This window comes from Trachypithecus francoisi, unplaced genomic scaffold (genome assembly GCF_009764315.1).
Source record: "Trachypithecus francoisi isolate TF-2019V2 unplaced genomic scaffold, Tfra_2.0 Lachesis_group2, whole genome shotgun sequence".
NCBI classification, from domain to species: Eukaryota; Metazoa; Chordata; class Mammalia; order Primates; family Cercopithecidae; genus Trachypithecus; species Trachypithecus francoisi.
In genome coordinates, this window is record NW_022681465.1 from 93731355 (window position 1) to 93747590 (window position 16236).

General features: G+C 41.7%; 1 long non-coding RNA gene across 1 annotated transcript in view; it reads right to left on the reverse strand.

Annotated features, from left to right (window-relative positions):
* Positions 1-15604, reverse strand: part of LOC117064500 — a 28343-nt gene extending 12739 nt beyond the window's left edge. The window contains exons 1-2 of the long non-coding RNA XR_004429496.1: positions 15511-15604; positions 14928-14999 (exon numbers count right to left, since the gene is read on the reverse strand). This is a non-coding gene — a long non-coding RNA (uncharacterized LOC117064500). The remainder of the gene's footprint in view (positions 1-14927; positions 15000-15510) is intronic.
* Positions 15605-16236: the final 632 nt, after the last annotated feature.

Sequence of the window (16236 nt, forward strand, 5' to 3'; positions counted from 1 at the left end):
GTTTTTCCAGGGAAACCAAATTAATACAGTCAATTTGTTTTTAAGAATTAAGGCCACTAACAGAGGAGGTGGTGATTTTAGGAGGTATAATCCACAGGATTTAATGAGTGATCGGCTTGGAAGGGGAAAAGGTGTGGGAAAGGAAGAACAAAATGCAGTGCCCCATCATCCATATCAATTACCATCCTATAGTATAGGCAGTTCCTAATCACCTATGCTCAGCTATTCTGCACTCCTCATGTATAAAGGCTGACCAGCCCGGGGCAGGGTGCTAAAGAACATTAGACCATTTCCCTTCTAGGCACTGCTAGAGGTCTCTGTACCCTCCATCCTCGCCTTCCCAATTGCCATTGCAGAAATTCAAGGACCATCTTAAAATTTCTATATCCAGCTCTTCACTTGCTTCCGGAAGTTCTGGTGATACCAAGGGAAGAGAGAAGGGAAAGGAAAAAGACTGGGGGCAGGGTAGAGAGGAAAGCAAGAGGAGGAAAGAGAAAGAAATGGAAAAAAAAAATGTAGAGGATTAGGATGGAGGAGAGAAGGGGAGTAAGCAGCTATGAGAACTTTTGTGCCCCTCAGCACTTCAGATCCTGTCATCCCCTGCACTTTTCTGACCAGCCTCCTCTCCCCTGAAAATGCACAACATGTTTCAAAGATTTTTCCTACCAGTGAAGACAGGGGAATGTCAAGGATCAATAGGCTCCCTCCTGTGTTGGTTCAACTTTTCATTTTCATTTACATACTAGGGTCAAAAACAAAGTCGATGCCAGTATGATTTGATAAGCTAGAACCTACGTTGACCTTATGTTGGAGGTAAGGGGAGATTTGAAATAATAAATAATATAGTCAGAATTGGTACCATTGGGTGGGAAAGAAAAAGCCATTTAGAGATAGTCTAGTGACCCATGAAAACATCAAATGTTCCTGAGCACAATAATGCCAGGGGTTACGGTTTTGAAATGGAAAAGGTCAAAGTCATGCCAACAAGAAAAATATGATTTCTTCGTATGAGACTAAACTGTATGGACATCAAAAAAATCAGTGCTAGGCTTAGCAAGTTGATCTGGATTCTTAGGAAAGCTAGTAAGGAAGCTCTTGCTCATGAGAAAGCTAAACTGGAACTGGGGTACCCTCAGTGCAGAGGACAGCAACCAACACCCCAACCGTGAGCAGTTAACGACCAAATGAAGAAGAGATGCTGTTTGCCTCCATCCAAAGCCTGAGGCTCTCAACTGTGCCACACCCAAAGATGATTGAGGGGGATACACCTGAAAGCTCTTCTGCTGTGTGGGGTGGGATAAAACTGCCCAGATGGGGTTGTTAGGGGCACCGGCCTTGGGAATTCCAAAGAGAAAGCTCTCTGGAAAGGAAGAATGACTTAGGGGAGAGAAACAGCATCCAGAGGCTATTTATGGGCCCTTCCATTACATGGTACAAAAGACAGATTAAGTCACCACCTCTCTTCCTCCCACAATTGTGCTGGGCTTTGGAGATCTGCACTGCTCTTCAAGAAAGGGCCATTCTATGCCTCTGTCACAGCTTGAATTGTGTTGGTCTGGAAAGGCCTGGCAGAGGCTCTGGTGGAGACAGTGCTGGAGGGCATCAGCCCCTCTCGTACATTCCTAGGCCAGATCTCCAGTTCACAGCAGTAGTGTCAGGGCCTCCACTAGTCATTCTAAAGCCTTGGTGCAAACTAAAAAGCAGCACCTTGATTTTTATGGACAGCTGAGCCAACAAAAACAGGTGTCTTTATTGGGTAAATAAGGCACCCTCCTTGTTTTACCAGAAACGTGCCAAGGCACACAGCTTGGGGAGCACATTACAGGCTAGATGTTAGTTTCTACTCACTCCCTTTGTCCAGGGCCTTTGTGCAAAGCACAGATAGTACAGCATGGCGGCCCTGAGCAACAGAGGGATCCAGGTTGCCACAGCATCCCCATCCTACACTCGAGCACAAGGGGAGAGAGCAAGGGAGCCTGTGGAGGCAGGGAAGGACCAGCCCGCAGCATCACCATTGCTCAGGGCCCTGACTGATGTTCTGGATTGTACTCAAATGGGTGGAAGTGAGCCTCACTTGCCTTTCGGAGAAACAGGCACAAGTACCAGGCACACCACAGGAGAAGGTTAAGAGCGTGTTGGAGAAAATGGAGAGTGGACCCGAGGAGAGGGCAGGACATGTAGAGGAAGTGAGTTCATGAGGGGGGATGGAGCAGGGAGCATAGACACCTATGGAAAGGAGTCCCCTATGGGGACCAAGGGGCAGCACATCAGGGTTCACCTTCTCCTCCTCAGTCTGCTCTGCTTGTGCCCTTCCCAAAACCTGCTCTCATCTCAGCACAGGGGTGAGGTGGGAAAGAAGGGAGGGGCCTGGGCTACTGTGGAAAAAGCAAGTAAAATACCAAGGGGTGGATAAAGACAAAAATGATAATGTTTAAGTAACAAAATATATTTTTTTCATTTTTAAAGAAATACCAAGAGGTGGGAGCAGAAAGGGAAAGAGCTTCCCAGGGCCCTCAAGCTGGCTGAGACACAGGAATGCTCCAGAGCAGTAGGAATGCTCCAGAGCCTGAGTCTGCAGGTCCCTACCACACTTTCCTCCCTTTTCTCTAGACATGTTGAGCTTAGGTGGACTTTTAGGAATCAGCCTGGGAACAACCACCATTCTAAACACTCTTTCTATTAAAAAAAAAAAAAAAAATCACTAACCTAAAAGTTGATTCCTACTGTAGTTATAAAAGCTTAGAGGACTGAGTCGAATGTGCACACAGCCTGTGGCATTATCTGGGAAGTTTTAAAAGTCAATTTCATGAGTACTCATCAATTTGTCATTTTTCTCTCCTCCATAAAAGTAAAAACAAGCCGAAAAGAAGGGCAGTAACTTGAACTAGTAGAGTTCCCTGTAAGGATCAGTTTCCTCTACATATGCAAATTTTAACAATACTGATAAGTTAGAAAATGACTATTCAGGTTCTCTCTCTCCTTTTTTTTTTTTTTTTTTTTTTTTTTGCTTTAGCTATTAACTGAAACATAGCTAAAATATATTTACAAAATTTAATATTTATAAATAATTTTTCAGGAATATACTTTCTGAGCAAGGTATAAAAGTCAAATGTTCCTGGGAGTAGCTCATGTGGAGAAACATAGATCACTTCCCGAGACAGCACAGAGGGAAGATCGCATCTGACTTCAGTGTTTAGATGACAGAGAACTTTCACTTGACTTTTTTTTTTTTTTTTATTGATAAGTCTGGGCCAAAATGTGGAGAAGCTCAGTGTGTGAGTCTGGATTACCTGAAGATGAGCATTACTCATAGTCTGACAATTTGTACCACACTTGTATATAACAGCATCTGTACAAGGTGACAGATTACAAAGCAAATAAGACCCAACCTCAAGAAACTACCATCTAATCAAAGAGTCAGCCTTTTAAAAATAATAATTACAGAACCTCTCAGTAAGATCATTTCTAAAGGTACAAAGTAGACCAGTACTGTATGAGTTATGGTATTTTGGGCTACAAACAGGAGAAAACCTAACTGACAATGCCTTAAATGACAAGAAATGTATTATTTTATCTAAAAGATGTCCAGAGGTCGGCTAGGTGAGGTGGTTTATGCCTGTAATCCAAGCGTTTTGTGAGGCTGAGGCAAGAGGATGGCTTGATGCCAGGAGTTTTGAGACCAACCAGGGCAACATAGTGAGACCCCCAACTCTACAAGAAATAAAAACAATTAGCTGGGTGCACGCCAGTAGTCCTGGCTACTCAAGAGGCAGAGGTGGGAGGATTGCTTGACTCAAGGAGTTGGAGGCTGCAGTGAACTAAGATTGCACCTACAGTCTAGCCTGGGCAACAGAGCGAGACCTTGTCTCAAAAAAAAAAAAAAAAAGAAGAAGAAGAAAAAGAAGCAGCCCAAAGGTAGAAAGATTTTAAGGTAGGCTAATTCAGTGACTCAACAACACATCAAAAATCTAGATTACTGGCTGGCCATGGTGGCTCATGCCTGTAATCCCAGCACTTTGGGAGGCCGAGGCAGGCAGATCACGAGGTCAAGAGATTGAGACCATCCTGGCCATCATGGTAAAACCCCCATATCTACTAAAAATACAAAAATTAGCTGGGCGTGGTGGTGTGCACCTGTAGTCCCAGCTATTCAGGAGACTGAGGCAGGAGAATCGCTTGAACCCAGGAGGCAGAGGTTTCAGTGAGCTAAGATCGCGCCACTGTACTCCAGCCTGGTGACAGAGCAAGACTTAAAAAAAAAAAAAAATTCTAGGTGAGTTCTGTTTTTCCACTAGACTATTCTCACGCATGTTGAATATTATCTTCATGGTCGACTCTAATTGTCACAAGATTGCTGCCACACAGCTCCGGGCATCACAGCCTCATGCAGCAGCAGAAAAAGAACAGTTTCTTTTAACAGGTCTTTCTTTTAACAAGAGAGAAAACCTCTTCCAGAGTCCCCCAGCAAACTTCCCCTAAGGTTCATTGGCCAGAATTGTGTCTCAAGCCCATACCTAACTGAATTACTTAGAGGAGGAATTTTGATTCCCTGATAAACTTAAACCAGTGATGAGGCATCACCTCTTAGAACTAAGATACGATCATTCTTGGGGCACAAAGCTACAGATTTTATCAGGAAGGAAGTAGAAAAGAAAAAGGAGAAGGAGGAGCAAGAAGCAGAAATTAGAATGGCTTTTGGGAAGACACTCAACAAGGTATATACCACAAGTGGCCTAGAGGGTGGAGTAATCATTTCTCCCTGAAGGCATCAGAAAAAGCTTCTCAGAATAATGAAAATGAACACTATAGGCTAAGTATCAATGACAAACATAGGCACAACCCTGTGCCTCCACATAAAAGAACCAGTCCAACTAAATCCAGGCCCTCTTTTTCTTCATGGCTCAGCGAAGAACTGTATCGATGTCTCTCATCTCAAAGAGGCAACTGATGCTGTCAATCCCACCTAGGCGAATCCATCATTGACTGAGGTAGCCTTCTGGGGCTCGCAGCAATGGCCCCACCTCAAATTCTTCTACAGAGAGTGGTGTTAAATTATTTTCTTTTTAACATAGCACTATTAATAATGACCATAAGGGTTTTTTTTTAACCTTATACAAAATTCAATACTCTAATTGTTGAAAAATGGCAATAAAGAATAAAAAGGCCAAAAAACTCACAATGATATCAGAGTGAACATTTGGTGATGCTGTCTTTGACCCTTTTTTAGAGAAACGTGAGTTCCTAGGAGGGCAAAATAACCCAGGGCTCCCTGAGCCTACTGAGTGCTGAGGAAGAGCCGATCAGAAAAAATAAATAAAATCCACACAAAGTCCTCACGCTGCTCCACTTGAATAGAAAATGGTACAGAGATGAGAATAGAGAAAGCACATGGCAAAGCCTAGTAACCTACAGCCCTACTAAACAGAAAATGCAGAGACTCACCACAGGGCAACTCCATACAGTCACTCTGGATGCCATTTTGCTAATTGTGTTTGCTATGACACCAAGCACTGCTTAGCTGGGCTCCCAGAGTGTCTCCATAATGCAATCACTTGCCAGGAGCGAGAGTGATTTTTATTTGATATCCATACAAAGCAGAAGCAAATGAATTACCATAATGAGAAGCAACATAATGATGTGGAGATGTACAAACTGCCATTGTGTTTAATAACAACAAAGCCTTCCCTTTTAAATTAGATTTGCAGGAAGATTCTTATTGAAGCATCATTGTACTGAAACCAAGTTGTTTGGAAAACATGCACACACACACACACACACACACACACACTCCAAAGCATTTCAGTCCTGTGATTACTGGAAAGGTTGTTAGGAGAATTTTTTTTTCTTCAATTTTTATTCTCAGTAAAATCAACTTAGTTGTAGCACTACCCAGCTGCAATTTGTGAAGTAAATGGCAAAGCTAAATGTGCCGAAACCCAACATGTTCCCTGAGCAACAAAGGGATTGAAGGCAAATGTTACAGTGTTATTGACAACACTAGTAATGCTTGTATAAGCACCTGCTTCATAAAGGAGAGAAAAACCTACGTTATAAACAAAAGGAGTTTCCAAATGAGCCCTGCCTCCTCAAATTCTAGCTTAGATTTGAATTTTCACTTCGGTTAGAACAAATTTCCTCTTTTTACCTTTTCCCTCCAAAATAAAAAGTTCTCTGATTTACATTCTGGAAACCCCCATAACCAACTCCTCCATGTTTTCTTCTCTCTCTTAAATGATTGCCTTTATTTTCTAGTATTTACCCTTTGTCCACCATTTGATTTTCATCAATAGATGAAGACACCACTGAATAAACATGCCATTAATTTAAATCTGTTTCCATGATTATCATGAGCAACTTGTCCTCTTCTCAGACTGAGAGTCCACTGTGTGACTAGCATGTGTCTCACCCCCACCCAGTCCCACCCTCATCCTTTCAATACCACCAGTTATATCTATTCACAATACAACATCCTGGTTTCACTGATGCACAAACCCAGAGCCAAACTGTGGCCTGCATTAGATTGAACTACACTTGGGAAAAAATCTGAGGTGGAAAATTAATGGAACTAGAAGTTAGGAGCCTTGGACCCTGGGGTACAGCCCATCACTATGTGTGATGGTGGGACACAAATTTCTTTGTGTATGTCTTAGTTTTCCCAGCTGTAAAATAGGCATAATATCTGCTCCATCCATGGAGGTGTCTTGAGAATCATGTCATAGGGGTGGTCCTGAGAATCAAATCGTATTCAAGTGTTTTTTCAACTGTTATTACTATGTTCATGAGAGAAAATAAATCTTTTAGTAAACTCAAAATATATGCAGAGAATCATCATTTCTAATTATCTATATTTTGGTTTTTGTCATTTTATCATCCAACAAATATTCATTGAGTTACTGTTTGATCCAAGGTATAAGCCTCAGTTCTGTTGAAATATATATGTCATGATTTCTGAAGGAGGCTATAAACAAAGAGAGAGAGAAGGAACACCCATAGGAAAAAACAGCTAGAAACAGACTCCACACCTAAATAATTAATGGGAGGCAGAATCACACAGTGATTTAAGGCACAGGCTTTAATATCATACTTTCCGGGTCTAAATCCTAGTTCAGTCATGCTAGGATGACATGAATAGCAATGTGAACATGAGAAGTTATTTCACCTATTTATGCCTCAGTTTCCTCATCTGTAAAATGGGGATAATAATATTTACCTAATAAGCTTGTTGTGGGGAGTAAATGTGTTAATATACTTTGTTCTGTCATTCTTAAACAATGCCTGGCACATACATAGGACATACTTAATGTTAGCTGAAAATATAGAAGACACCTTGAGGTACAGTAATTGAGAGGGAAAGAGAGCACTAAAGGTCAAGAATGGCTCAGGATTCCTGATGTAGGATTTGAAGGTTAGAAAGTGGGGGTACTGTAAATGTAACTGTAAGGGTTCTCTAGATGAGGTAGGAGCTTGTCTCTGTGTACCTCTTCATGGCCAAAAACTGGAGTGGGTAAAGAGGGGGGCATATTTCAAAGCTGCCTGCAGATTTTCTGTTTCTCTAGAGACTGAGGTTTGAATTTACCTTTGAAAGCATATTGCCTTTTTTGGAGGGGAGAAAAAAAAAACACTTAATGAGCTTTTTGGCCTACAAAGATGTCTGAATAAATTATTACTGAAATTATGAAATTCTTGACAATTAGCAGCTCAGCTGCCTTGCCCAATAATGCTGAGACCATCCAGTCAGGCTTGCATTAAATGCACAGGAGTCTACCTATAGACACCTAGAGAGGAAGGAAGGGAGAAAGGGAGGCAGGGACAGAGTGAGAAACTACTGTAGTCAAAAAGTATGGGCACTTGTGCCCCAGGAGAGGCTAGGAACTGAGATTCTGCTCTTCTCTCCTCAACTTCCAGTCCCCGTGCCTTAAAACAGCATGAGCATTTCTCGGTGGCCACTGGAATTCTGAAGTGAAAATAAACCTTACACCCAGGACAGCTACTTCATCTGATGTTCTGCTAAGGAAATGGGAATCTATTCCAGACTTGAAGGGTCAGCAGGTTCGGGTAGGCTTGCTGAGAAAGCTACATCCATCTGCAATGTAGCTCTCCTCCAAGTGGTTTCCAAGGTCAATTTCTTGCACAGATTTTGCCTTACACTTAGAACCTAATCCCCAGGAAAGATCTGGCTCCACTGTACAAAAGTTAGTTTTTATTGTAAGTAGAATTTGTCCAAACATTTTACATTTATGGAGGAGATGGGTCAGGGAAACCAGGCATGAGAGTAATAGAAGAAGCTTTCCTTGACCCCATCTTTTGGGAGCTTGTGGGCTGTGGCCTGCACTCCAGATAGGGAAGAGATGCTAAACTTCTGTCTTCAGGAGAGGAGGTATCAGGCCCCTGCAAAAAGGCTGCAGACTAGGAGCCAAGGAGAGGGATTGGATCAGGATCCCGTAAGAGACCTTGGCCTCTGGGCTCCAGAAAGATTCATACCTAGTATCCAAAGTTAAGAGGGAAGAGGAGTTCTGTATTTTAACTTCTTCTGAGATCCTTTACTTTTCAGTGCAGTATTTGTTTTTAATCATGAGGTATTTTCTAGACTATCTTTTGGGCCAAGCAGAAAAGGGGATGAGGAAGGGAATAGAGCAGTCATCTAGAAAAACCAAGGTCAACAAGATGAGAGTATCCATTAGGAAGAGAATAGCTGACTGGGTCTGGCCCCAGTGCTGTAACCCTTGGTTAGGAAGCTTTACATTAAAAATACTGTACTTTGGTTAACACCTGTCCTTTGCAAACACATGCCAAATGGAAGTCAGTATACATTATCCCTGAACAGAGGAATGAGGACACCCTTCCCAGAAAAGGCAGGGCTGGGCCCCAAGAAAGGCTGTTTCCAGGGTTTGCTCTTAGCCCCCTATCCTTCCACTCTCCTGGGCAATCTCATCCTTTCATAGCTTCCATCAACACGATGGTGACTCAACTCTCCAGCTTTGAACCTCTCTCCAGAGCTCCATTGGTCTTTTAGTCTCTTGACTTGGAAGTTCCATAAATACCTCAATGCTCCTATTGATTCTGCTGCCTACATCTCTCTCACACACACTCCACTTCTCTCCACCCACACCATCCTCTGCTAGCCAGGTCGCCATTTCTCTATACAAGATTACCAATTCCAAATTTTAACTTTTCCAATTATCTTCCAAACAATGGAGGGTTTCTTCATAAAGTAGAAAGTGCATCAGGTCACTGTCCTCTTCAGTACTGTCCCATTTCCTAGAAGGTGAAGTCCAAATGCCTTTAAAGGACCTATGTGAACCTCTGTGACCTGATCTCTCATGCACCTCCACTCTAAGTCCTTGCCATCCTCCTTCTTCTGCTCCCTACACCCCTCTCCACCACACATACATGCATTTCACTCCAATCAAACTGAACTTATCATGTTCATGTTCTCTCTTCCTCCAGCTTTTTACGTATCCTGTTTCTTCTTCCTGGAAGACCCTAGGCAAGGCATCTCTTCACCCGGTTAACTCTCCTCCTCATTCCTCAGATGCCAGCTAAAACATCACTTCCACCAGGAAGCCTTCCAACACCACCCAGAGTCTGCCTTGTCATCGGGCAGCACATATGTGCATCCCCTCACTGCACTGACCACTCATTTTTGTAATGACATTTGATTCCTAGGAAGGAAGAACCAATGACAGACACTAAACAACAGACAGGACTTGATGACAGATGGGATGACTGTGGAAAGAATTGTTGAACCTTCCCATTTCCTATTTTGTTTCCTTTCCATCCCCCACACTATTTCAGGGAAATCTGTCATTATTGACTAACTCAGATTTCATGTCAATCAAAAGATAAGAGTGACTTTATAAGCACTGTTCCTATCGTGCCAGGCAATTGGCAAGAAGCTACAGAGAATGCAGCCTCTACTTGGTTTTTATTGCAGAACAGCACATTCCTGGAGACCATGTCATAAAGTGGATCATTGAAAAGCAAATTACATTTTCCCATAGGAACAATGTTATAATTAGAGGTTGTATTCCTGACAAAGGACTTGGCTTCACGTAAATAGTAGACATGAACAAAAATATTTCACAAAAGCAAAGATTCAGTAACTATAAATCCTTATAATTGTTTAAAATAATAAAATTTTCTACAAGTATTATAAAGTAGGCAGGATTAGAGGGGCATGCGTTTATTATTGAGGGACTCCAATGTACCATAAAGTGTACATTAAAATACAACTATTATGTCATAAATTAGAACCTGGAACTAACTTTAATGTAGACATTACACACTTAATTAACAATGGGAAGGCAGTGCAGTACCATGGTTAAAATGCAGCCCTGGGTACCAGGAGATCAAAACTACAGGTTTGCCTTCTAGACTTGTGAGTTCTGTGAGGGCAGAGGCTACACCTGTCCAGGGTAGGGACAGTACCTACACAGAGCATGGCTCAAAATAGTTTTTACAATGAACAGCCCAGGTTTGAGTTGCCACTTTGGGCAAGTAAATCACCTTCTCTGGGTCTATGTCTCTTTGTTGGTAAAACAAAGAAGCTGAACTGTGAAGCCTCTGAGGTCCCTTCCAATTCCAAAATTCTAAGACTGTCATTTTGTTGTCTTGGAATTCAGAAGTTCCTGGATGTGGTTAACTGTCACTTTGGGGAAACTCAATGAATAAAGTCTCCAGTATTCACATCCTTGTTCAGTCCCCACAAACATTCTGGGCTTTACCATGTGAATGGCTTTGGCTAATGGGACTTTATCAAGCAAGATACAGTAGAGGCTTTAAAAGTACTTGCACACTAGGGCTTGTTCCCATGGAGCACTCCCTGCCCCAGGTGCCATTCTGTGGGAAGGCCAAGCCTCATGGGAAGGCCAAAGGGAGGACAACCAAGGCATTCTTGTGAACAGCCCCAGCTGAGCTCCCAGCCTACTGCCAGCACCAACTGAGAGTCATGTGAGTAAGGATTTTAGACGTTGTAAACCAGGTGAGCCTTTAGATGACAGCAGCCCCAGATGACACCATGTGGAGCAGAAGAACCTCCCAACTGAGTCTAGCCAGCCAATAGATAATGAAAGGTAATAAAATAACTGTTTAAAAGCACTACATCTGGGGTGGTTCATTGTGTAGCAATAACTAAATGAAACTTAAATGACTTAAATGGTTTTCAACTTTTGAAAAGAAATGAACTTTCCAAGGAATACTGATAATGTCTGTTCTTCTCTGTGTTAATTTTCCTATACTGAGAAACATTTAAAATATTTTAATTATCTTTAAATAGACTCAAAATACTATAGTAGTGTTCAATAAATATTTGTAGTAGATAAAGATGTTTCCTCTTCCTGAAAAATATTTTTCTTCTTTACCTTCTCTTGAGAAAGTAGAGTTGTTCAAATGCACAATCAAATAAAGGTCACAAGGAAATTATATGTGCTATTCAGTCATTCTACTTGACACTTTGTTGACAGCTCTCAGAACATTCCCTCACTACTGATAATCCACAAAAGCAATTATCAAGCAAAGCAAAGACTTTAAAATAAGGTATAACAGAGTATCTGGTAAGGCAGAATTTTGCTTTTTCCTGATAAAGAAATTGCTGACATTCAGAGGTAGGGAGAAGTAGGCAAATGTGTATGATACTATGGGCTTTCTTAAATAAAAGGGAGGTGTCTTGGTACTTTGGGGCTGCTAAAGCAAAACACCAAAGCCTGTGTGGCTTATGAACAATGGACATTTATTTCTCACAGTTATGGAGGCTGGGAAGTCCAAGATCAAGGTATTAGCAAATTTGGTATCTGGTGACAGCCTATTTCTCACATGGTAAAAGGGGCAAGGCAGCAATCTGGGGCCTCTTTTATAGGGACATGAATCCCATCCATGAGGGTTTTACCCTCATGACCTCATCACCTCCCAAAGGGCCCCACCTCCTAAGACTTTCACTTTGTGGGTTAAAATATCAACATATTAATGTTAGCAGGAAACATAAACATCCAGACCATAGCAGGATGAGACCCCCAACCTCCCTTTAGGAGATTCAAAGTTATTAAAACCCATCAGGATATACCTGATCAAGGATCAGTGGGAAACACAATGAGATGACTCAACTAAAATCAACATGGGAATAAAAAGAGACTGAGTCAGGGGCTATCCCCTGTGTGAAGTCAGACAGTCAAAGGAAGAGTGGCTCTGAACACCTATATTGTACTCTGAGAAAGCGACTGGGTGGGTGACTTTTTTTTTTTTTTTCAATCTGTGAAGTTGAACTGCATGCTCAAATTTGATGTGAAATTCCCCTGACCAGTCATGGATGAGAAGCGGAGAATGATCTTTCCTCAGACCTTGAAGAACTAAGCTAGGAGAGGGACTCCAGTGGAGCGCCAGTCATCAGCCACTTTCCTTAGACATTGCTAAACTAAGATCTCAGGAATGATGAGTCAAGGGGCCTTTTGACTACTCTGGTTTCTCTGTGTCTGCATTTTTGTGATGCATTAACCCAAGCAGAAGCAAATTTCCAGTGGTAGTTATAACACACTCTCACCCCTAGGGTCACATCTGAGCTCTAGATATAACAGCAAAGATCCAGCCTTGGAAAATCAAGGCTCCTAAAGATTATCATAGAAGGGTGGAGTCAGGGAAGTGGGACACTCTGACGGATGAGGCAGCTTAAGACATTTAATAGGAATCCTAAAAACAGATGTGGTTTTATTGCATATCAAGCAGGTAAAGCAGATTGTGTCCATTTGGGGCACTTCAAAACATCTCTCAGAATATCTAAGATGGGTATAAGACATAGGTGATATTTACTGAATATTTCTATGTGCCAAGAACTGTTCTAGGTTTGTTTTTACATATATCATTCATTTAATTCTCACATATAATTATGACATACATATTTTACAGAAAGAAAGTTGAGGCACAAAAAAGTAACATAGCTTTCTCCAGGTTACCAACTACTTAGCAGTGAAGCCAGAATTCAGACCCAACCATGCCCTGAAATACTAATCCATGTTTCCTCTCTCTTGACATCCCAAAGTTTGCTGCATTGCCCCCATTGAATTTTAGAGCAGAGGTCCCTGACTTTTTTGGTACCAGGGACTGGTTTTGTGGAAGACAACTTTTCCATAGATGGGGGAGAAGGGAATGGTTTTGGGATGAAACTGTTCCACCTCACATCATCAGCATTAGTCTCATAAGGAGCACGCAACCTAGATCCCTTGCATGCGCAGGTCACAATAGGGTTCAGGCTCCCATGAGAATCAGAATCTCCCCTGATCTGACAAGAGGCGGAGCTCAGGCGGAAACGCTCACTCCCCCACTGCTCACCTCCTGCTCTGCGGCCCAGTTCGTAACAGACCATAGACAGGTATCGGTCAGTGGCCTGGAGGTTCAGGACCCCTGTTTTAGAGGGTATATCACTAAGGAAGCCTTCAATGGACAAGAAGGTGAGGGAGAACTGTCTATAGCTATTGTTCTTTAACAATTATCTCAGGGACCTGCTTTCTCTATATCTTCCATTATAATTTAATTAATATATTAAATAATCCTACCTAGTGAGGATAAAGTCTGTTTTTAGCACCAAACCAAGCCAAGGACCATAAACCACCTATCAACACCCTCACTAGAACTTGTCACAATATCACACGGAAGATGAAATCCTTGCTTTTGGTGTGTAGTCCTGCTGTGTAGACAGAGCTCAGAACTCTAGCTTTCCAGTTTCTTCTGGCCTGATTCATTTTGCCTAGCTCTCTGAAATGTAGCTCCTGACATGCTGTGGGCCCTGCGTGTATATTGTTATTATCAATTAGTGGCAGTATTTGCTATTGATATAGCACTTCATATCTGTAAGTCCTGTCCTTTGGGTCTTCGTGCATGGCTGGTCTTTACAGCCACAGATATGTTCGCAATGACATCACCTTCCCAGGATTATTCCTATGGGTTAAATGATTTGCTTATGGCAATTGCAGAGGAACGTGTTACAGAATACAAGATGAGCAATGATGAGGAAAGAGAGGAAGGGTATAGCCTAGCTGTTTAGGGTCCGGTGAAAAGCTCAGAGAGCCAAGCAACTTGATTTTACTTGCTTCTATTTACAATCATAAAAGTATTATTATTAATGATGCTGTTTTACATTTTATAGCTCCTTTTCAGCTTGAATGATCCCAAAGGGTTTTGCAAACTACATGTGCATAGTTTCACTGTCTTCACGTGGCTATTGCTCTCTCTTCCCTCTCAAGAAGCCTCTTACTAACAACAGCAGAAGCAGTGATGGCAGCAATAATCAACAGAAAAAGGTAAAATGTAGGCATTATCATTTCCCCCTACTCTGCTCAGTGTTAGAAAGGAGCTAATCTTTGCCCCAGGATCCATTCTATTTTCTAGGCAGAAAAAGGTGGTGTCATTGGCTCAGCATCCATTGGTGAAGGCTGAGTTCCTGCCTATTTGCACCACCGGGGACAATTAGAGCAAAATGAAACTGCAAACATCAATAGGCGAAAGGCTGAAAAGAATTCCAGCTAGAAATCTTAAGATTTGCTCCTGTTTGTTACAGTGAAATATAGATTTTAATGCCCTAAAGACACTAAAACCATAATGCCAACTCTAAGAATGTGAAACACAACAAAAACACAGGGTAAGGACTAAAGTATGAAATTTGGAGGAGATGAAGAGAAGGTTGAAATAGAAAAACACGGATGTATGTGCTGTGGAAGCAGAAAAGTCTCAAGGCTAATAGCCACATTAACAACACTGAGTGAGCATCAAATTCCAAAGCCCCCAAGCCCCAAGCCCCAGAAGCCCAAGAACCTTGCTGAGAGCATGTGGTCTTTGGGGCCTGCTTCCCATTTGTTATTAAGCCTGGCTGTCTCTGTGGAGCCAGAATCCATTGCTTGAGAATCATGATCATCTGCTTGAATTAGAAGAAGGTTTTTACTTACCTGGAAATTCTAAAGGCTGTATTTGGTACTATTGCTAGTTGCCAGAGGAGAAGTTCAAATTCTTTTCTCCACCTTAAAAAAAAAAAAAAAAGAAAGAGAGAAAAACAAAATCAATGTGTTAGATTCCACACAGTAGTGCTGTATTTTATTCCTAATTATTTTAATTATTTAATAAATATTTTTATTCCCCTTGCCACATGCCAGACGCTGTTCTAAGTGCTTAACAATATCACTCATTTAATTGTCATAACAACCCAGAGAGATAGGGATTACTCTTTTACAAATGAAGTAACCAAGGCACAGAGAAGTTAAGTAATTTGCCTAAGGTCACACAGCTAATAAATGCTGAAGCCAACATTCAAAATCAGGGAATCTGACTTGTCTCCATGCTTTTACCACTCTGCAATGCTTCCCTTCTTATATGTGGTAAATTATGCTTGTAATTTATGAGAGGCAGTTTTCAGTAAAATACCAAGAAAATATTATCAAAGCAAAAGGCAACGAGAACCTACAATTTAAGTAAATGGATGTGCCTGCATATATTTTTATAGATTGTTTCCATCAAAATCATATAAAGCATTACCTTATTAACCTTAAATTCCAAGGTTTTTTTCCTCCAAAAGGAAGGAGTCACGCATTCATAAGCAGTGCTTCATTTTCATCTTCACAAATGCTTTCTGACTTCAAAGTATTGGAGATCTCAGGGAAAAGAAGAGTTCGGTCTACACAGGAAGTCAATGAGAACTTGGGTTCAAATCCTGGCTTTGCCACTTATTTGTCTGACTTTGAGAAAAATTCTTAATTTTTTTGTGCCTCAGTTTTCCAGTCTGTAAAATAGGTGTGAAAATGGCACCTACCTTGCAAGTTGTTGTGAGAATTAATTTAGATAATATGTGCAAAATACTTAGAGAACCTGACATAGAATGAGTACACTGTAAAATTGACCATTACATTGGGAGACTTGGCAGTAAAATATAATGAGAAGTAAATAGAAGACCTAAAACTCATAGAGCCAGTCTCTCCTTTCTGTTAGTTCTCTGGGGGAACTTGCATGTGGCACCTATATCTATGAGGGTAGCAGCAGAGCCCGCTCAACTTTCAGATATTACCTGAAGTTTCATTTCTGAAATCCTCACTCCTGGCCTCAGAGGGCCAAGCCCACCCAAGCCCAACCCCTGCACCCTCCCTATGCATTGTACAGGCTCAGCACAGGGTTACACTCACAGCAGGCCGCCAGAGGCCAATCTGCTACTTAGGCTGCCAATCTGGCAACTGTGAGGGGCTGTTGGCTTGGTCTGGAAAAGTGGGA